The sequence below is a fragment of the Columba livia genome, chromosome 1 (genome assembly GCF_036013475.1).
Source record: "Columba livia isolate bColLiv1 breed racing homer chromosome 1, bColLiv1.pat.W.v2, whole genome shotgun sequence".
Classification (NCBI taxonomy): Eukaryota; Metazoa; Chordata; class Aves; order Columbiformes; family Columbidae; genus Columba; species Columba livia.
Window position 1 is genome coordinate 97,560,360 of NC_088602.1, and position 22,351 is coordinate 97,582,710.

Genomic DNA, 22,351 nt, shown 5'->3' on the forward strand with positions numbered 1-22,351 from the left:
ACAGATGCCCAGTGTGGTCAGCTCTGAGGAAAATGGTCCAGATGTCTGCCCTGAACATGCTCTGATGATTCACTCTGCTGAGAAGTCCCCAAGGTGGCTGGTCTGAGCTCTGATATGCCTCCTCTGCTAGTGCTGCCAGATCTGGGCAGGGTGCAGGAAGATGGGGGAACTCTCTAGCTTTTCTGCTTGGCATAGATTGAACACTAGTCTTCATTATTACCCCTTTGTAAGAGCTCTTAAAACCCTGCTAATGCCCTGCCCTTGGATGACGTAGGCAGACTATGTGGTGAGATAGAGCTGATCGGAATCAAAGGAAATCTTCTATGGGAAATGGCCCAGAAACTGGTTTGCCTTGTGTTCTCAGTGGCCCTTAGCTGAAAAAGGCGTCTACAGAGATGAGTGTGTTACCATTACTCCCTGAGCTCACACACACAGGGAGTGGGAATGCTCACCTGAGGGTTTTCTGAAGTGGAGCTGTAGCAGCCTGAAGAAATATAAGAGAGGCAGTCGCTAACATTATCGAAAAAACCCAAAGCATTGCTGCAAACTCTGATTTTGCCAACTGTGAAGACAAGCGTGTTGTGTGACCAGATGTATTCTTGCATGGCTTCAAAAATAAATACAGAAGATGGTGTGGTTTCACAAACAGAAAGGAAAGGCAGCTCTATAAAAAGCAGAGAAGCCAAACGTCAGGGTTAAGTCTGGGCTTTGAGGGGGTAAGTCAGGTGAGAGGGCAGCCGAGGCTGAGTTTCTCAGCTTGCAGCACCAGCAGCACGGTTTTCACAGTAATGAAACATTATGCTGGTTATGTCAGACCCTGCATATCGTGCTGGTTCTCCAGAGCAGCAGAGACACCTCCTTGGCAGTGCCTTGGCACCGGCCAGGCTCCCAACAGCAACGGGAGGCAGGAGCAAGGGCTTATCCAGGCAAGGTTCCAGAAGGATGCAGTTATCCTACTTCAGGGTATGTATGATCTTAGAAGAATATAGAAAAGACTGCATTGTTTACTGTCCTTTTTCCTTTTACCTTTAAAAATTCTCTTTAATTTTTTAAATGTGAAATTTCCATCTCCTTTGGAGTCAGTCCCAAATGATGGGTGTTTAGTCATTTCATGTCATGCCCACCTGCTATTTTCAGACATTTCAGAAAATGACTGGTTTCACAATAGGGTTGCAACATATGTCAGAGAGGGATAGGGACATTAGGATAAAATTGGAGAGGGAGGAAAACATAAATGCATCCAGAGCTGTTATTTCATGTTAATATGCAGATGTTTTTTATTGCATAAAGACATAGGGAACTGTGCAGAACTTGCTCTCCTCACTTATTTTGTCCTCCTCCTGTTCCTCAATTTTCTTTTTGTCTGATTATTGCATCTTCTTGTATCTAAGACTGCATATTATCCTCGAGGCGCCATCTGTTTATTTTGTATCTGTATGACATACCACCATGGGATCTGGCACTCGTGGCCTTGAAGGGTCCGATGACACACATTAGTAGTCTGATGCAATAGGGTAGCTCTGCAGTTTCTTGATGCTCCCAGATGCAGAATAAAAGAAGCTGCAATACAGGGAGCTCTTCATTGCTCTTCAGGCAATGGGAATTGGTGATGGTTTGGAGAAGCAGGTGAAGAGTGCAATGAGGCATTTGGGTTGCTACAGAAGGGTTCTGTTTGGAGTGTATTTGTAAAGAGTATATTTTCTCATGTAATGCAGTCTGAAAATGCAATTCTTATTGCTCATTTCAGCTGAGTTGGAATCTGATCGAGCTGTCTTAGAGCTGCAACTGGATTAGCCCCTAAATCAGTTATACCTCACCTTTGAAGTGTGATAGGAGTGACACTTTCCCTGGTGTTTTCAGCCCATTAACAGTAATTCAACATGATCTGCTGTAAAGATATGGCAAACTCAAATTTTCCCGATTAAAATTTATAAATGGTCTTTTTAAGCAAGAACATTTGTCTCAGACCATTTTTCTTGGTTTGTTTTGCATAGCTCAAAACTCAAAGCCACAAAAGATTAATCGGCAATATTCAGGGTGTTTTAGAGCCCATATTTTGTGTAGTTGTGTGTGCCAGCATCCTTCTTTTCTACAATGTAACCGAGCAGAGGTGAAGCATATCCAAAATCAGACTTATCAAACATGCTTTCAATATTTAAGGAGAAATATATATATTTAAAATCTTATGTTTTCTGAATGAAAGCTGAATTCTGTTTCTTCCAAGCTTTCAACTTCCTTGCAAAAAACCCCGAACTTAAGCTATAAAAAGGATGAAGCACCATTGTGATTGCCTGTAGAAAGAAGAAAATAAGACACCACTTGAGGGCAGCAAATACTTATCTTCTCTCTTTCACAAGCTAACAAAGTATAAAATAATAGGAGGTTGTACTTTTATTTTGCATTTATTTATCTTGTAATTTTTGATTAGTCATAGAAAGAGCATTGTTTCAAAATAATTGCACTGATAGGAAAAAAAAAAAGTCATTTTTGTATATCTGCAAAAAGAAAAAAAAGGGGATTTTATTCTAGGTTTTTACTTTTGCTTTGGAATTCAGGAAAAATACAAAGGTGCATGGAATTTTTTTGAAGGTGGCACAGAAGGGATCCAGCAGCAAAAGCTCATTTTCACCAAATACATCCTCAGAATGTTGTACGACAGATTTTGTGCAAATTCTTTGCACTAGAAAAAGCAGAAAAAAACCATATGAACTTGAAAAAATATATTTTCAGTCAATTTAAATGATAGTGTGAGATCATGTAACTGTCAGATACATAAAGTATGAAGACAGTGTCAAAATATGCAAGTTTGAGGATGTGAAATTAAATCTGCACAAGGATCTTTAATCCTAGTGTAGACTAAATTCTTATAGCACTTGATTTCATGACCATATCTTTTTCTAAAAGATGCTCACTTTTAAAATGTAGCAAAAATGATAAAACCAAATCCATCATCTGGACTAAATCTACTCCTGCATGTTCCATTAACAGGATTAAAATTGAGATGTAAAGCAGAGATCTTTACCGATGAGGGTAACAGACTGGTCAACCATGAGGTTATTGGAGAACTTGATGGAAAAGCCTGTGTCTTTCTGTTGTGCTCTACAGACTGACGATGATGATGAAGAAATACTGTGTTTCAGTCTAGCTTTTTGCTTTCTTCCTAGTCCCATCTTTCCTCAGCTGATCCATTTTGCACCTCTTCTTATGCCAGTTGCTGCTTTCCCTGTAGCCCTTTAGTCCTCATCAGTGTCTCAAGATCTCTGTTCTGCAGTTTGGGCTGCTCCACCTTGGCCTCTTGCTCCCACCTTGTCACTAAGCTTCTTCACAACTCCTTCTCCACGGCAGCTGCACTTCTTCTCCTCCACATTGCTGAAGCACCAGGATGGGGGTGGCCAGAGTGCATTGGGAGGCATTATTGGCCTCAGCTCCTCTGCCTGGTGCTGCAGCATCCTCAGCTTGTTGGAAGATGTCATGAACAGGGAAGTCCTGCTCAGCCCCATTAGCTGTAAGTGTGTGTATGTATGAGTATTTTGGGATCTTGGAGCCTTGTACAGAAGAACCTGAGTAGATTTTTGTGGGGGTTGTAAATACCAGCACTGGTTTCACCCACATCTTTGCTGAACTTTTAATTTCTCTTCAAAAGCACAGAGTTAATGAAGAGGTTTAGTTTTATGGCAGTATTTATTTTAATGTTAATGTTGGGGAAAAGTTGAAATGGATTTACCATTTTCAGAAATGAGCGAAGTGTATAAGCTGACTAAAAATATATCCGCGTACAGAAATAAAATTCAAATTCAGCTTAATGCAATTCAGCACCATAATAGGCAATTTCAGTTCATGTGAATGAAGTTGGTGAGATTTAATTGAAGGCAGGCTTATGTAATGGAAAATGTAAAAGGTACCTTACCTGTAGGTACTGTTATTGGTGTTACCTCTGTTTCTCTTGCCTGAGGTCCTGTTGTCCTCTGGACTTACAGGAATACTGGAAGGAGATAAATGGAAGAATGTCTCTGTTTCACAGACAGAAGACTGCTGGTCAGAGCTTTCAAGATTCGGCACCACTTTTAAATATTTAAATTTTCAGCTTTTGTCACCCAATGTGGGAGAAAGAAGCTGTCTTTTCAGAGTGGCTTTACATTTGTCCCTCCCACTGAAAGTAAATGAGGGGCCCCAGCCTGCTTTTCTACAAATCAGGATTTAGGAGTTTCGAATTAAGTCTGCAAAGGCTGACCATTACTGAAATGTTGGGATTTTAGCCCTATCTTGTACAGGAAATCTGTTTCAGAGCCAGAAATACAGATTGAATCTCAGGACTTCTACTCTTTTGGTTCAGCAACACAACCATCTGTCACTTCTAATTCCTGCTATGAAAAAGACAATCTTGTTATCTTTGATGGAATAATTCTGAATTTGCAAGCTACATTTTTCTGCCTTTCCCCAATTAGATTCCCTTTCCCTCATACATACTGGAATTTCTGTTTCAAAGTTCAGCCTTGGATAAAGATAAACCCCAAAATAATGATCCATTTTTAATCTCTATTTCCCCATTGGACATGATACAAACTTACAAAGTATGCCAGCTCCTCCCACCAAAGCAATCTTGAGTCAGTTTTGAAAGAGGGAGACATCTGAAAACAGGTGAATTCCTTGTCATTTTAGATTTCATCAAGGATGTGGAGCTTTTGCTCCATTTTAAGCTTGATATATGTTTTGGAAGGTAGCAGACTTATAAGGAGGGGCTGGATATTTTTTCCAGACATGTCTACGTCTGAACTAGCATCTGCATATGGTTCATTCCAAGACTATTTTTTAATCTACTGTGTTCTCACACAACTTTGTTTAACTCTCCAAGGCAAAGTACTCTTTCTCATAGTACCATTAAAAACATGACTAGATTTTCTTTCATAATTAGGAAACAAATCAAGTTTCTTCTTTGGAGAGAACCAAACTCATCCTCATCTGGGTAAAGATAAGTTTCCTGAGATCACAATGTGTTCAGTCTTTCCTATACATATTTTCGCGGTGTAAACTACAGATAAAAAGCACATGTTATAAGTTCATCTTTTGAGTGGCCTTATTTTTCATGGCTGTAGGTGAGGGAATGTCTCAGGCAGCTCCTTCCATCCAGCTATTGTTTTTCCCCACCTTGTATACATAGATACATTCCTGAAGCACAAACTCAGTTGTGTTTGAATGGTTCAGGGCATGTCTCCACTATTGAATTTTAATGAAAAGAGATAGAAAAGAGAGATAGAAAGAGACAGAAATTTCAAGGATTAACGACTGCTTGACAAAAATTAGGCTGATACCTGCTTTATCTGCACCAGTTCTTCCAACCTTCTTTCTACAATGAAAAACTAAAAAGGGCTGAGGAACAGAAAGCTGTTCCTAGGATACAATGTGCAGCACTTCCTACTCTTGGCTCACTCTAACTTCAGCCTCTCAGCTCTGTCATTTTTTTCTGTCTATGAATTTAAAATAGTTTTTGCCACCAGATAGTGAAGTGAAGTGAAAGCAATAGCATTTGTCCCAGCTGTGGGTGGGATCACCTTGCTACCCTGGTAAAACAGAAGGGGCTGATCTTCATGAGGATTTTGAAGTAGGGTAATTTCCACACATTACTTGTCCTGCTGTTTGGAAAAAACCCTTTCCCGCAGTGAGTTCAGAGGCTTTATGTATGTGAGCACACATATGTCCCTATGCAAAGTGTGGCTTCTCTGCATCGGCATTTCAGCTGGCAGTTCCTGGAAAGCTGTCTGGAAAGTCACTGTGTAGCTCCAAAAGCTACTGCAAAATGGAAATCACGAATACCATGGCCTGCCTCCTGACATTTGTACCTGGGCCATCCTTTCTGTGCTCCAGTGCTTGCACACAGGCAGAACAAGCAAGAGATCCTTGCTTTTTTGTAATCCTTCTTCGAGGGGAGAACGAATTCTTTACAGGGCTGCTGTCTTTGGGCTTAGGCAGTCCAACTGAGGGGAAGAATGGGTCTTTAAACTATGTTGATCTGGGTATGAACACTTTGGGTACATTGATCCATTGTAAACTCTGGGAACAGGAACAGGATGCAGGTATAGTGGACAATTATTATAGAACAATTGCTACTCTATAAACAGCCACTTTACAGCTTTCTGTTGTCCCCAAGATATAGGTGTTGGTTTCATGTTCTTGGCAGCCCTCCACTCTGTAAGTCAAGGTTCCTCTCTTTGACCAGGAGCTGGCAGGGGGCTCTCATGTCGGTGCCAAAGGCTGCTGAGGAAAAGCTACCCTCAAACTGGAAAACTGGGGAGATTGTTTTGTCATTTAGGTTTGGGAGAGAAACCCCTTCACCAGCATTTTGCACTTGCAGCACATGATTACTTTGAGGTTTAGAAAGCAAACAGAAATCATTAAGAGCAGTTTATTAAATGAAATAAATTTCCCTTTGTGCCATTAACTAAAGAGAAGGCAATTTAGCTGTTCCTTATTATGGGATTATGCCTAGATTTCTCTAGGCTGTTGACATACATGGCGTTTTTGAGTTATGCATGTACTTTTACAGTGTTTTACACAAAGGAGATCTTTTACCTCTTCTCTGTTCACAAGTGCCACCATGTGCAAGGGACTGAAAATGATGGTGTAAATCTTGGTGCTGCTTCTAAGCAATTACAGAGCCTTGAACACATGGTACATAACCACAGGCAGTGATCTGCCTTGGTGTTTAGCAGAGCAGTGTTTTTTCTCAGCCAATTCAGGCAGGGCAGATACACACATTCACTCCAGGCCCATGTTTGGGATAGCGAAATAAAATAGTTCCCATAGTTATTCCTAGAAGTTAATTGGCTGTGACAATGGGAAAGTGACAACCTCATGATTCTTGGATATTTATAACGAGGCTGTCACTTGCTAGGTTAGTCAGGTCATAGAGGAGACAAGTGTGTGAAGTCAGGTTTCTGGCAGGACACAGAGCTGATCCTGCATTGCCGAGCTTCCTTGCCATTGCTCACATGTTGGCAGAAAGGATCTCTTGGTACAGCCTTTGTAACACTACACCAGCGTGTGATCCATATCTTTGGGAAACATGGCTTCACCGTGCTGCAGAGCTCTGTAGGTGCACGAGTTCACATCACATAGCTTTAGAATTTGGTCTGGGATTATTGAAATCAAGGTGTCTTTGCTCCTGGTTCCACGAGTGCAAGGTCAGGCTTCCAGGGACAAAGTGGAGCTGTGGATAGGAAGGTCATGAAGGACATGAAGAAATGCCCTGGTGCCATCCCTTGGTGTGCACGGTCTCCTTAGGTGGGTGCTGCAACGTTCACCATGCTTGCACCGTAGTGCCCTTTTGCACCATGCACTGCTTGCTCCATGGGTGACATAGGCAATTGGTTTGGGGTCCTTTGCCTCTGTTTTTTGTATTTAGCAAATGGCACTGCTACTGTCATGCTTCAGAACTTATAACTATGGAGTTTCCTAATGCAGCAGGAGATGTTAGAGTTTGTTTGACCCTCTGTCTTTGCCATGTAATCAAGGCTTAATGTGCTAATGTGTTCACCGTACACTGGCAACAGCACAGCTGAGAATGACTTTTTATTAGTAACCAGGATGCAGCTCAGGTCCAGAAAGGCTGCTGGGAATATTTCTGAGAGCATTTTTATGTATTTTTGAGAGTTAAAAGAGCGAAAGAGTTATACCAGTGGTAAAAAGCTCTCAAATTACACATTTTGTGCAAATCACAGTTATTTTATTGGTAATGATAGGCTAACCCAGAATAGATTGTTTCAAAAATCTCTCTCATTCAGAGTACCATTTATTAATGTTGCTACTGCCCAGAAAGAGATATCTCACACTGAGAAATATATGAGTTACCATTGTGATGAGAGAGCACAGAAGTTGGTTCATTTTTGTCTGTCTATCATTCTGGTATTTCAGTTTTAATAGGAGAAACTATCATACAAGTTTCACATAATCTCTAAAGTGTCATTTCTCCCTGAAAATCTCCTGCCCATAAATAGTGTGCCAAATTTTGTAGCAGGTTTGTCATCTGCCCAGTATTCTTCAGAGAAAGCAGCTGACTGTTGCCTTCCCTAGTTATTTCTTCTTCTAATATTGTTTCCTCAGAGCTAGCCTGAAGGGGGAATAAAGTGCAACTATTTATAAATAATCAACTAACACCAGACATTTCTGTCAAAAAAATGTAAAGCTTTAGAACAACAACAATAAAATAGTTGAATGCACATCTCTCTCTCTTAAAACTGGCAATATTTTCAGAGAAATAATTTGTTTCACTGAAAGGTGGGACACTGTTTTTTTGCATTGCCACAAAACTCCACTGGAGAGGAAAGCTGGGAAACTGCCAAACACCTCATAACTGCTGTGACAATGGGTAGCCGTATCAACATACACAAACCCATATTTAACTAAACTGTTCAATTGAATTCTAATCTCCAGCTAATCGCCAAGCTTTAAAAAAAAAAAAAAAACAAAAAACAAACCCCCCAAAAAGATTCCCCTATTCATGTTTTATTTCTAAAAAATACCTTAATGATGTCATGTGAGTGAGAGATTCAAGCACAATATGCATACAAAACTAAATGAGCTATGGGGCTCACATTCTATTAAATATTTCACCCATGAAACTCTCAGTTAAAAAAAAACCACCTTTAGATGGAGATTGGGAAGTCACTGAAGGGCCCTTTTAGGGCCCCTCAGGATAGGTGATGCAGAGATGTGATTTTTGCTTTGCATTATGACATCCCTGGGAGAAAACACTCCAAGCCTCCGTCAGCCACACAACTCAATGAGGTTACAGCAGAGCAAGTATCAGCAGTCACCAGTTTGTGTGTAGTAAGTACACTTTGTGTTCAAAACAGAACTGCACCCTCCTGAATGAAGCGTGTGTGTGTGTGTTGTAGGGGATAGGAAGAGTTTTCGTTTTTCCTGGCTCAAGACTATATGCAGAAGAAAGCATGCCATCCATGAGTCTGTCCGTCAGACTTGGCATCTCCTGTGTGACTCGCAGTATCTAAATCAATTTCTTCTCAGTATTTCTTAAAGGAAGATACTACAAAAGTGAAGAGGTGCTTCTCCCTTGACTTTCTGGGGGGCATAATTTGAAGTTAATAATGGGGGAAATGTGGGGCTAAAACATCCAGTCCCTAAGCCAGGACTTGTAACATAGCACCTCATCATCCTTTACAAGCCTGAATGGGTATCCTGCCCCAGTTTTACCGAGGAAGCACTGACTTTCCTGATAAAAGGCATATCTGTGGAGAAGATGCCTACCAGTTACAGAACCAAAATGTAATTTCATATGAGGATGCTGTGGAGCAAGTTTGAAGAATGAGACATTCGTGGACAGCTGGTTCTTAAGCACAACCCCTCAGATCTCTTATACACCAGGAAAGTGTATGTAAACCAGTAAAGTCTTCCCTGGACCTCCTCACTGAGTTTCAGGTGCTTACCTTTACCTGGGTCTCAGTTTCTATCTTTTTTGCAGACCTGAACATAAGGGCAGTCTGATCTGTACTAGTGTTTGGTTGGAGCACCCAGAAAAACTGTGTAAGTATGATGGCTTCTCTTTGCTGATTTTAAAGAATTCCTTGTGAGTGGCTCATTCTCACTCTATTTTTCCACCCTGCACAGCAAGGCTGGGCGTATCCTTAATTTAACCTGGCAGTGAGAAGTACTGGCATGTACTTTTAACTGAAGTGACTCTCCCTGACCCAGGTTTTATGCTTGCATGGAAACCCTGTCAGTGAAAATAATTTTACAGTGTCTTTCTGTTTGTTCTGTTATTATACTGTGTCTTCAAATCTCCACCTTTTGAGTGCGAATAGGCCGCTGTGACCTTCTTACCAAATGATTATTGAAGACTGCAGCTAACAAAGTGTTCTAGGGGGCTATCAAATGTCTCCAAGGTAAGGCATGCATAAAACATGAGCACGTAGTCATAAATAACCGGGCTCCTCTTCATTTATTTTAAAATAATGATGGCTGTTTAACTGTCTTGAAAGGGTTACTCTTTCACCCCTAGCTTGTATGAGCACCGTGGGAAAATGACATGAGCACTGTTTAGTTTAAGGGATCTAGTCATGCAAAACCTTTGCTGTGTTGGTGGAGGAAGCTGGAGTGTTTCAAAAAATAATGAAGGTGTGAATCATCACAATTCTGAGTTGTTTGATAAGAAAATCTTTTAATCTCTTGTAGTAATGTAAGGACTTTAATTGCTGCAATTCTTTTTATATATTGTGCAATAAAATATGGAATAAATCATTGCAAAAGAATCCGGGATTATCAGCAGTGTCTTCCTTTGATACCAGTGTTTCTGAATGGTGTTCTTTAAAGGCTTTTGCTCGTTAGTTTAGTTTTAGGAGACAAGAAAAGTATTTAGTTCATTTCCCCCCCCCCCCCACTTTATGGTCTGTTCTTGGCACACTTAGAAAACATTTGAGCTTAAACAGTTCATTTTCAGTTGTGTCCCTTGGCAGGAATGATTTCCATATTTCAAACCAAACATATTAAAACGACGAGGACAGGATACTGCTTTCATTAAAAGTATACACAAAGGACAAGGTGTTTGGTTGCTTACTTTTTGTTGTTGTTGTTAAATATATTTTAAATGCCATTCAAATGGTAACAGAAAAACTTCAGTTTTACATGGATGTGTACAGTTAAAAAACCCTCAAGAATTCCCTTTCGAAAAATATTCTCATTTCTCATCGTTTCTTGAACTCAGCTTCACATTCTGTGTAATTCTTTTACCAAGATTTTGTGGTTTTATTTATACAAAAATCACATAATGCAGTAGGATGTCAAGAAAGTGAACAGCTTGGTAAGATTTAGGCTTTTGAGGCTCCTTTTATGATCAAGAAAGATATAAAATCATGTAAATCACTCAAATTGGAAACCTCAGAACCTAGCTTTGATATATGACTATTTTCATAATACACAATAAGACTTTGATTACAGCTTTATAATTTCATTTATCACTTTCTAGGCAGCAGCCGCCCATTGGCTAGAGAAGAAATCAAATGTTTATCCATTGCTACCTTTGGCTGTGGACGGTAAAAAGTTATCTGTAATACATGACAAAGTCCTGCCATAAAACATTAGAATAGTGAAACAAGACAAGAAGAATGAATTACCGCCATAAATGATAAAGTTTAAAATGTTTGGGCTGGATTCTGTTGTGATTTGTCTGCCTGCTCCTTTCTTGGCTGTGGTATGTCCCAGCAGCCCACCTTGGATAACAGCTACAGAGCAATGTGCAAGTCCTTGCTGGGTACCCATGAGCATCCTCCATGCACACTGTTTTCAAAAGGCTGCAAGTAAGTGGCAAAGCAGTTTTTAGAAACAGCATGTGCACTTGTATTTTGGATTTTTTTTCTTTTTGGATCACTGGAATACTTTTTATAAATATTTGATCAATGTCTGAAAAAATATGAAAAATCACATTAATAGTAAGATTGCTTATGGTGCTTTAATGTATTTTGTCTATTTACTTTCCACAGCAAGTTACTACATAAAACACTTTTGTGTTCAGTTTGAAGGTATGTTACATGCTCTGGCTAATTTTCTAGATGTGTAGCTCAGACAAGAAGGACAAGGTTCAAGGCCCTTCCTCTGTCACCTCCCTCACTTCATACAACTGTTTACAGCCAGTAGCTGGCTTGTAAAACAACATATAGTACAGACACTGTTCATATGTTAGTTGCGAGCAATCCCTTTCCACAAATAATTCCCAAACTGGATTCTGAAGGTACCAAAATAAGGCTACTTGAGCGCTTGTTTAGCCCCAGTTGATTCACCTGCTGGGCTTTGGATGCTGAAGGGAAGAAGCCAAGTGACTACAAGCTGCTGTGGGGTGAATGGAGAGCAAGTGGATTGGTAGTGGCACGATGAGGCCACCTCTACCCAAGGTCCTGGGCATGTTTATGCTTCGTGGGACTCAGAAATAGGACCTGTGGCAGGCTGATAGTATAGTGTCCCTGGGAGGATGAGAGAGGCCTTGAAGATGAGCTGAGACCCCTCAGTAGCTGAAAAGGGGGAATCTCGGTAGGTGGTCAAAGGCACACCCTCAGGAAGAGGTAAGAGGACTGAGGATACAAGGAGTAGGTAAAAAGACAGCATCTATCTGTTTTATGTGCAGTTCATAGACTGAACTGGAGGACTTGATGGGCCTGACCTCTTCTCACAACCTCCTGAAGTGCTGAGATGGGGAGCATGGGGATGGGCCTGGGAGGGGAAAGGGGCAGCTCAGGGTTATCCTCTGTGCAGATCTGCCTCGTGGTGAGGCTAGCTGGCCACGTCTGGAGCTCTGTGGCACAGTAGTGAGGTCATCTTGCTGTCCTCCTGCTCTGAACGTGTTCATGAGCTCGTGATCCCCGTCATGCGGAGCAGCGAAGAAGCTGTGCTGTTGCAAAAATGATATGGATGCCTGTGCATGTGTCTGATTGTATTCTAGCTATAATGGGCTTTAAATACAGTCTGATTCAGATATAATCTAACACAGCATTTTGGACTGCGTGAACTGCTTGATTTCCCCTTAGGTTTCTTTAAATATGAGGCAATTGCAGAGCAATCTAGAGATAACCCAGTGTAGGAAAATAATAGAGATGCTTCTGTTGTTCCCTTGCCATTTTTGCTTCCTTTCTTTTTCTTCAAAGCCACAAGTTATTTCCCTGTAGGGCTGTGAAGTAACAGGAAACCGGAATCTCCCAACCAAGCAAAGTCTCTTCGGCAGAACTACAGGAGATCGCAACTGCTAGAAAGATTAATGAGGACCCGAGATTTCTGTGTGTCAGGATAAAGAGAACCGGTCACTTCCTAGTGCACTAGAAGCATTTGTGAAACCTTTTAGGAAATGTCATAATTTATTTTAGTGTAAAATTAAGCTAGAAAAAAGTTGCAAAAAACTGTACCATCAGGCCTGGATTTAATAAATCAGACACTCAGCAAGTGCACATTTCTTGCTTTCTTATTTCATGGAAAATTGATGCAGAAGATTTTAGAAAATTTCCTTCTTTTCTCATTTCCTCATCAAGCTTTCCCTACAAAACACAGCCGATGTGTGTGAGTCAAGTTGGTGCTGGACACCAAACGGAGAGCCCAGCATGGCCCTCTCTTGCCCACCTCTGAGGGGACTGTTATGGCTCAGTGCCCATTGCCATTTCCCGGCCTCCCTCTCCTGATCTGCAGCAGCTGCTTCCAGGGCTGCTACTATGCACACTCAGATGTTTTTTCTTTTCCAATCTCTGCATTTTAATTACTCATCCTCCATTTCAAAAGACTTGAAGTTTTGAGATACTAAAATGTTTCCACAGGTCATGCTGCTTTCTTAACCTTTCAGGCACCTGAAAAAGGATAGAAAGGAGGTTGGACTAGCTCATGTTTACAAGTCCCTTGCAACCTATACCATTCCATGATTCTATGAAGTATGTATGTTTGTGATGTATTATTACTACATGTTTCTCTTTACATCTGGTTATGAAAACCAATGCTGGAGGGGAGAAGACCATCAACTAGGTGAAATAGAAGGATCATTTAAGCCCCTTCTTTTTGTAAAGAGTTGGATTCCACATCATGATGAAGTATGACTCTCCCCGTCAGAGACTACAATGTTAGTTTGGTGCTCAGAAAGCACTTAGAGGCATCACAAAAGAAGATCTTGTCAAGGACTATAAGCAAAGTATGCTTTTAGTTCAAGAAATTGCTGGAAGCTGGATGAGTATGTTGAAGTAGCACCATATCTTTACCTCGTTCTTATAAATTTCTCTAGGCATGTGGTCACTGTCCAGGCCAGGATGCTGGGCTGGTTGCGTATGTGGTTCAGTCTGACCCAGATGGGTTTTTTAGGCTATTTTCAAGAAAGCTTACATGAAGCCACCACAGAAAATAATTCCTGCCCTCCCTTCAGCTATGTCTGCTCTCTGCAATTAGTACTATGTGTCTGAGGCTGCATCAGATTTGCAGCTGAGATTTTCTTCAAGGCTCTGAAGGCATCAGTGAAGGAAAAATTATAAATAAAGATATGAGGAGTGATGAGGCTGGAATAAGACCAAATGCCCCTTGACATTCCAGTGTTTTTGATCCATGAGCAGTTTTTGATCCATGACCGATGGCAAACTGAACTAGAGTGTCCACGTTATTAAACATGTTCAGATACTGAAAGCTCATAGAAATCTCTGGGAGTAAAGTGTCTGAATATTTTTATAAACTGGGTCAAAATGAACCCAATGAACAATGGTTTTGTTACATTATAGGGGTGATTTGGTAGAAATTTGGGCCCGATAGGAATACAGGAAAGTAATAGTTATTCTAAAAATATTTAACAGATCAGATGGTTATCTTGAATTTGGAACATCAATATCAGCTTAATTCACTTTTGTGTTGCATTGTGTTGATGTCACAGGCAGTACACACACATAAAAATGAAATAACTAATGATAAATACTTTCATACTTCTTGTATTCCAACAAAAACAAGAGCAAGATTTGCCTTGAATTTTGGTTACAACTTTTGTTATAAGTAGGACATATTCTAAATATTAGTAATATTAAATGAGCTAGTCTGTCCAACAGTATAAATATGAAGTTCCCTTTTTTTTTTTTTTTTGCTTAAATTCTGAGTCCACATCAGTTGTATCCATGGTGATAGTAAGACTCTTGTTCTCATTCCTTTTCAAGTCAGTGTTGTGATTTTAGTGATTTTGAAACTGCTTTTCAGTAATTCAAATATTAATAGTTAGACAAACAGTCTCAGCTTTGGCTCAGTCTCCAGTGTGCATGCACCCCTTATTAGGTAACAATCTATGGCAGCAAACCTATTCATTGTGGTTTGTGTTCTCGTGTTGTGTCTGTAGGGATAGGAAATACTATTTTAGTAAGATCTGGTGATACTGCACCAAAGCTTGCTGCATGCTTTGTTGGGAAATGTGAAGGTCAAGCTCTTTCTTTGTAGAGATTGCTGGCTTGGTATAGTTGTAGTAGTAGGAGTGAGCAATAGGAATGAGGGGGTAGGGTGATATATCAGAGGAACACTTGCTTTGATAGATAAGTCTCTTGCAGTAATTTGCTCCTCATAAGGTATTCAGGGCTTGGTTATCATTCTGTCTTTTCTGCCTGTGTGCATCCTGGAAAATCCGGGAAAAAAAACAAACATAAAGCAAAAAGATTGGACTGTAGGGAGGAAGCAAATTATACAGGTGGAGATCCCCACGTTGCAGAGGAAAGAAGGGAAGAAGAAAGGTGATGGTAGTGCAGGAGGTACATCAGGGTGTGAAGAAACAATAACATGGAAAGCAAGTGAGAAATATTGTCAATTTTGACAGCTGTGGAGTGATGAAACTTTGGTCACACCATGCAAGGGTGTACATGAAGCACTATCCCAATGGGACAAGCCAGAGCCTGTGTGAGCCCAGAGTTTTGGACATGCTAGTGCGAAAATCTGTGTGTGACAGCTACTGCTCTTCCTTCATTGTCTAGAAACTTTTCCCAAAGCTTGGACTGAATCAAATTAATATACATCCTATAGGAAACTAGAAAATCTTCCTGGTATTCATCAGGAACTGCAGGTTTCCAGAAACCCTGTATTCCAAAGCACAGCCTGAACAAAATGAGGAAGTGCTCCAGAGATTTGATGTACTGTGCCCTTGAACAAAAGCAAAGCTTAAAAAAGCTGTAACAAACATTTGTGCTTTTCAAACGCTTATCTGGAGCTCTCACCTCTCTCTCGTCTGTGTAGACTGAAGATGAGGAGGGAAGAACCTGTGCTGTGATTATTCCCATGATGAGGACACCTGGATAAAATGGTTCTTGACCAGTAGAGCCCAGAGAAGGGCCTGCACTGATGCTACAAGCATGGTTTGTCGTTAATATAAATCAACAGTGACTTGCAGTTTATCTGGAGCCTTCTTTCTGTGAATGCGTGGGGATTTTAAGGTTTCAAGTACACAGCTGAATGTTTTCTGTTTACTCTTCAAGTGAACATGTAGTAACATTCAGCTCTGGCCGTTCCTCATATTTACCATGAGTGAGCTCTTCCTTCAGTCAGTGATGGCAGAATGTGGTCCATTTTTTAAACTAGGGATTTGCAAACTAAAACACGTTCACAAATCAAGTTCAGTTAGGAGATTCCTTAAATTCCTGCCCTGAGTGGTCTCCAGTCTATCAGAAATACAACTGGTCTGCCCTCCATATGACCAAGTTTGCTCACAGGAATACCAAACAATAATCTCTGTCAGCCCATTTCACAAATGGCTAGAAATTATTCTCAAAGAAGTGCTATCAAGCTAGTAGGCATCTGCTATATCTTATACTACTTCTGATGTACAATAAGATGCAAAAATAGCTCTCTTTTTTACAAACAATTTGACTGAAGGAAGAGATGCTTTTAAAATTTGACACTTCAGTTGGTTGTGTTGCAAGATCTTCTGGAGGATGTGAGCAGACTTCAAGATGAACTTGGTCAGACAGAGAGATGAATAGGTGAATAAACAGAAGGGTGTTCGCTATACCAACTGTGACATTTAGGAAGGGGAGTACAAATGCCAGGTGGGTCGTGTCTGCTAAGAAGCAGTATGGCAGAGGAAGATTAAGGGATGTGAGTGGAACAACAGCATGTACTAGTTAGCAACATGGTATTGCAAAAAAAAGAAAATGTCACCTCAGGCTCAAGTTGAGTGTTAAATGATTCGGTAGCCTTAGAAGTCCTTTAGCAGTAATTCTACAATAAATGCCTCATTTAGGTCCAATGGCCACTTATTCTTTGCATACCTGTTCCATTTAATTTTACAAAGCTAACTCATTCATCATAGCTAGCTCTCCGTAAAACGAAGCATTCAACTAGTTAGGTTGTCTTATTACAGTCAGCTTAAAGACATCTCCAAATTTGTTTTGAATTAGTTGATACAGGCCCAATGTAACAGCTCACAAAGCCCAAGTGTAGTGTGGAGTTTCTTGTCTCCTTGAACTTGCTCTGTAAGAGTGAATTCTTCAGTGAAGACAGACACGGTGCTGCAGAGGACATCCCAGGGAGTCTTCCTAGACTCTTGGGGTCTATGGAGGAGGCCAAGGTAACCCACTCAGGCCAAGGTAATTTTTTGTGGCCGCATCTATCCAAGTGACTTGACAGACATAAATTGATGATGAGCACATGATTTATATGTTGAATATATCTGAATTCTTGGCTTTATCAACTGCAGTGTGTACCAGGTAAGGGCAGTCTTGCATATAGACTCTTTTTTCTTAAAGCACAAACAATTACAGATATCCTCCTTAGTTTCCTAGGGCTTTCCTTTGTACATAGCTTTTTAGCTGGTACACACTTAAAAAAAGCTTCTTTACTGTGTATTGTGCAAATTTGCCAATAGTTTATATTTTCATTTTAGTTTCTCAAAGCTCAGTTTAAGCCATTCCACATTTACACCACAATCTACCAAAAGCAATGAACCCCATGACAGTTATGAATGCATAGGTGGCTTGGCAGCTATGCCACATTCAAGATGTGATGGCATATCATTTGCCTGAATTGCTGCTAGTGATGGTGCTGTATAACTAGCTGGAGCTATAGTAGTTTAAGCAATAAAAGTGGAGAGGAGAACAAGAACACTGTTGTCAAGTTTAGCTAACATGACCTGTGAAGAAGGCTGAAGGAACTAAAGTTGTTCAGTCTACAGAAGAAAAAACAGAGGGGGAGCAGGACAAATTTTAAAATATGAAGACCTTTTTATAAAGGAGATGTTAATCAGTGTTTGTCCACAACTGTTGGAGAAAGGACAGGACAGTAGCAGCCTGGTTTACAGCAAAAGGAAATTGAAGGTGGATTTCAGTGGAGCAGCCTGTACAATGCAAGAGTGGAATTGGATTTTCTGGTCTCAGAAACCAGAATTTGTCATCAACAATCTGCTTTCTGAAGTTGCTGCATGGGTTAACTATAGAATGGTGTCTCCCTCCAAAGATAAGATCTAAGACTGGACCTTCTCTGCTGCTGTAGCTAAATGTGTCTGGCAATGTTTTATTTTTTTTTCCCCTTCTCTGTCTCATAAAAACACATACACAGCTAAACAACACATGAGAAAACAAGTGGAAATAATTGGGACAAAACAATCTAGTATAAAATCATTATCCACAGCTTCATCCTCTGCAAAGCTTTAAAAGCATTTCTGGCTGACTTAGCTGACAAACTCCCATCAGTCCAAATCTTGTTTCTGGTATTTTTACCTTACTAACCAGGAAGATGTCTCCCAGAGAGACTATTGAACTTGTTTTTTCCTACAAGTAGTGCACAAATTACATAGACCTACAGCACTTCTGTTCTAAACCCTTGCCTGAAGTCAGAAACAGAATTTAATGCACAGTGCCCAGGGAAAATCAAAGACAGGGTGGGAAGCTCTTGAGATGTGTTGGGTTCATGGGCAGTTCCAGCACAGATATCACACCTGGGCTGTGGTATGTGACTTTCAGCAAGGCCATGCTAGTTGAGGGGCTATGGGATGAGACCCATGCCCAGCTGTGGTGGTAAGTGAACCAAGCGGAGCAGCTGAGGCTGATGTCCCTGATCTGCCCTTGAGCCCCATCTTGCAATGGAACAGCAAACCTTCCAGGAGCCACTGTCATTTCCTGCCTTGTTCCCAGGGATTCACAAGATACAAGAAGGGTGTCTTGTGGCTTTTCTTCCTTACAAGAGAAATGTGAGATTTCTCTGACCTTTGGAGAAAATGGTGGCATCTCCATGGAGTGTAGCTGGTTGGAATATTCTTAGGGTCTGTCTTTTGGATTTGTCTTCCCAAGATCAACCAAATCTCTCTGCTGGAATTCAGTCCTTCCAGTCTGCAAGATTCCTGAACAATTAATTCTTGAGCACTTTATTGTTACACTTGTCTGAGCTCAATAGCTATGGAAAATCCTCTTGATATTTTTGAGAAATTGCAAAGACTTTTTCCTTATACTCTGGAACAAACATGAATTACCCCTTAGACTGGGATTTCTTATATTTTCCCCAAATGCAAGTTAAATATTTATTGAAGTCTTCTGTTGATTAAATGCTCTGAATAGTCTATCCAGAAGACTAATCGATGTTTTAAATGCACTCAGACATATTAGCTGCTTCCTGATTACACAAGGAAATAATGAACTTGCTATATGAGAAGGTAAAATTCATGAATAATTCATAGCCATTAATTTATTCAGTTTTGCCTTTTGAATTGATTTGGCAATTATTCTTGTACTGTGCATCATTTACAAATGCTTAGATATAAATATTTACAGTTGCAAATTTGTGGTCAAATCATTTCTATTCTCTGATTGAATGGCTTCTGTAGCACACTGAGCAGGGCAAATTTTGAATTTTACCATTAAATACACAGCTCAGTAGCATGTGAGTACTTGAATGATCAAATGAAGTGGATACATACTGACTGTAAATGTGGTCAAAATAAGGTATTTTAAATATGAATAAATATTTGCAGGCAGGTTTTCCTTCATCACTTATTGCAGTAAGAACGAAGTAAAGATCTTGTATATCATGCAGCCACAGACAACAAAGACCAGTGTCCTTTGGCACTGATATTTTTATTTTTTATTCAGCTCTTCTCTCTTTTTCCTTTCCTTTCCTTTCCTTTCCTTTCCTTTCCTTTCCTTTCCTTTCCTTTCCTTTCCTTTCCTTTCCTTTCCTTTCCTTTCCTTTCCTTTCCTTTCCTTTCCTTTCCCTTTTCTCCCCTTCCCCTTCCCCTTCCCCTTCCCCTTCCCCTTCCCCTTCCCCTTCCCCTTCCCCTTCCCCTTCCCCTTCCCTTCTTCTCCTCCCTCTTTTCTCCTCTTTCTTTTTTTCTTTTATTTTCTTTTCCTCCTGCTGATTGTGTTCTACATTTCTCAAGGAAGACTGCAACATTCAGAAAAATGAGAATTCACTCTAGATGTGGATGACTGGCAAGAAGCCCTTTTTTTCCCTTAACCCCATGGTGAAACTGTGTGGCTAGATGATGATCCACAAGCAGAATGTTACAGATCTGCAGGGCAACTGGTGGTCTGAGTGAAAGGTCTAATTCACGGTGTCTTACTTCAGCCAAAAGAGGCTTGACTCCTAAGCTCCACTTGTACTTTATAGAGAGTCTTCTCTAGAGGATGATTCAGAACAGGAGGCTAATTTTAAGCACTCTGAATCACTCTGCTAGTCTGCTTATTTTGAACAGTGCAGTTTATCTTCCCTACATTTCCTACTTGTTGCCCTGATTGATGAGTCAGGATTTATGCAGAATGAATGAATTTCACCTTTTATGAATAAAACATAGCACTGTAATAATTTAGAGCATTTGATTTGAGACTAAAGAACTAGTGAAAGCACTAAGGTGTATTATGTTATATATTTCTCTCTCTGAACAGTTAGAAGAATCATGAAAAATTCCAGCCTGAAGCATTTAAGTTGTTTAATACATTGCAATAATTCACTTGATGTGATTTTCAGTTTTCTTGAAGCACTCCAGAAAATTATTTTTCCAAAGTTCCTTCACTTTGAAATGCTTCCACAGAAGCACTTGAGGCTGAAAGTAAAGTTAATCCATTTGCAGATAGCATGTTCAGAAAAGAATAAAACCTATGAAACTACAGGTTGTTCTACAAGAATGAAGATGAATGCATTAACATCTGAAGCTATTCTAAAGTAAAACTAGGCATTTGGTTGTAAACACATTTGAGAAATGAGAGTGGGTGGTCTTAAAGCCAGGCCCATGGTAGCCTTAGGACTACTCTGTAGGGATATCAGTGATACTCAAAGGAAATTTGCTCATTGTGTGCAGTTCATGAATGGATGTGAAACCAGATTCAAAATTCTTGTGGCTATTCCTATCCTGGGATGAAGTGCTGTTGCTCAGAGCAGAGCTTCATGACCACCACAAAGCTGCTGAAGCTGCTGCTGTCACCAGGGACAGCAGGGAAGCAGAGTCAGGGGCTGTGTGAGCACCTCACATTTGGATCAGTGCTGGGCTACCCTGCTGAGCTGCAGCTGACACCCAGGAAGGAAACTCTCGATCAGCAGCCTCCATGTAGACACAAGAACTGCTGTAAGCATTGTCCAGTCTTGCTTTTCTTGGTAGACCTTCTGTGTGGCATTGGGAAGGCACAGTGCTGCAGATGGCATTCTAGCATATCAGCATCTTGCGTCAAACACTGCTAATGCCTCCACATTGAAAGTAGGTGGCTAACAAATGCTTCTATACGTGTTGTGTAGTGTGTATGTGTGTGGTGGTCCCCAGCAGGACACTCAAGATGAATGTCCCACTTAGGACATCCAGCTGCCAGCGGCTGCTCTGCAGGGACCTCCTGCCCCAGGCACCTACAGGTGGTCTTACTTCCTATGCTAGTTGCCTGATGCAATCCGCTCACTTTTTTACAGTGCCTTTGTCACCCTTGTACTTTCCAGGGGCTTAGTAGGACCTCCAAGCACCCTCCTGAATGGCTTATCACAAAATGATTATTTTAGACATGACTTCCATCATGGGCAAGGTCCATATGGGGTTTACTCCAGTTCAGAAATGCCATAGCAGAGGAGCGATGAGTGAGCTCCTTAGGGCTCTGTCAGGTGTCTGTAGCGTGTGTGTGCTCCTCTTGTTTCACAGACATGAACTGACAAGAGGGGAGGCCGAAGGGGCGTTGCACTGAGGTGAGAAACTCTGTGCTGGTGGGTGCCATGGCAGTATAAAAGATGCTTGAACTTGGCCTCCTGCTCATTATGTGGTACATCGTGGGGTAGTGTAACTGTGATTGACTCTTCCTTTTCTCAGTGATCAGACAGAAAAGATATTTGCTTCTTAGTGTAGTGCTAAAACACTTTTGTAGTCTCTTCTCATTTTTAGCTGAAAAGTAGGAACAAAATTCTGCTGTGAGTAAAATGAACTGTCAGAACAACTGCACGTACTGAGTTTAATTTCATTTAATATTTAATGACTAGCTAGCTTTTCCTGGGATAATGATTTCACAATAAGAGAAAGATCAGAGCAGACCTCCTGCTAGTGTAGCGCAGCTACAGCAGGAGCTGTAGAAATGCAAGGTCAGTCCAGCAGAATGAGATTCTGCCACCTGTAGTCACAGCACTTCACACCTCACAGGTGTTCACTTGGGTCAGTAGGACTACTGTGGAGGAAGGGACATGTTCAGTACACGATAAGGTGCAGAGTTTGACCCTAACTGAAAAATGTTCCCTCCCTTGGTAAGGTTAAACTAGACATGGTTTAAGGCAATCCTGCATATCTCTTGCTTTTAATGAGAGAAGGGTGGGATGTCTCCTCTCAGATCTCATACATCACCAGGCTGTGCTGTCCATATCTTTCCACAGATGCATAAATTCCTCACTCAACCATGTCATGGTGATGTTATTGTATATG

The 22,351-nt window shown here is 40.7% G+C and overlaps 1 long non-coding RNA gene across 1 annotated transcript in view; it reads right to left on the reverse strand.

The window, feature by feature from the left end:
• LOC135579904 (uncharacterized) overlaps positions 1 to 4,047 on the reverse strand; it is a 41,728-nt gene extending 37,681 nt beyond the window's left edge. Inside the window, exon 1 of the long non-coding RNA XR_010473826.1 lies at positions 3,908 to 4,047. This is a non-coding gene — a long non-coding RNA (uncharacterized LOC135579904). The remainder of the gene's footprint in view (positions 1 to 3,907) is intronic.
• Between the last annotated feature and the right edge of the window lie 18,304 nt (positions 4,048 to 22,351).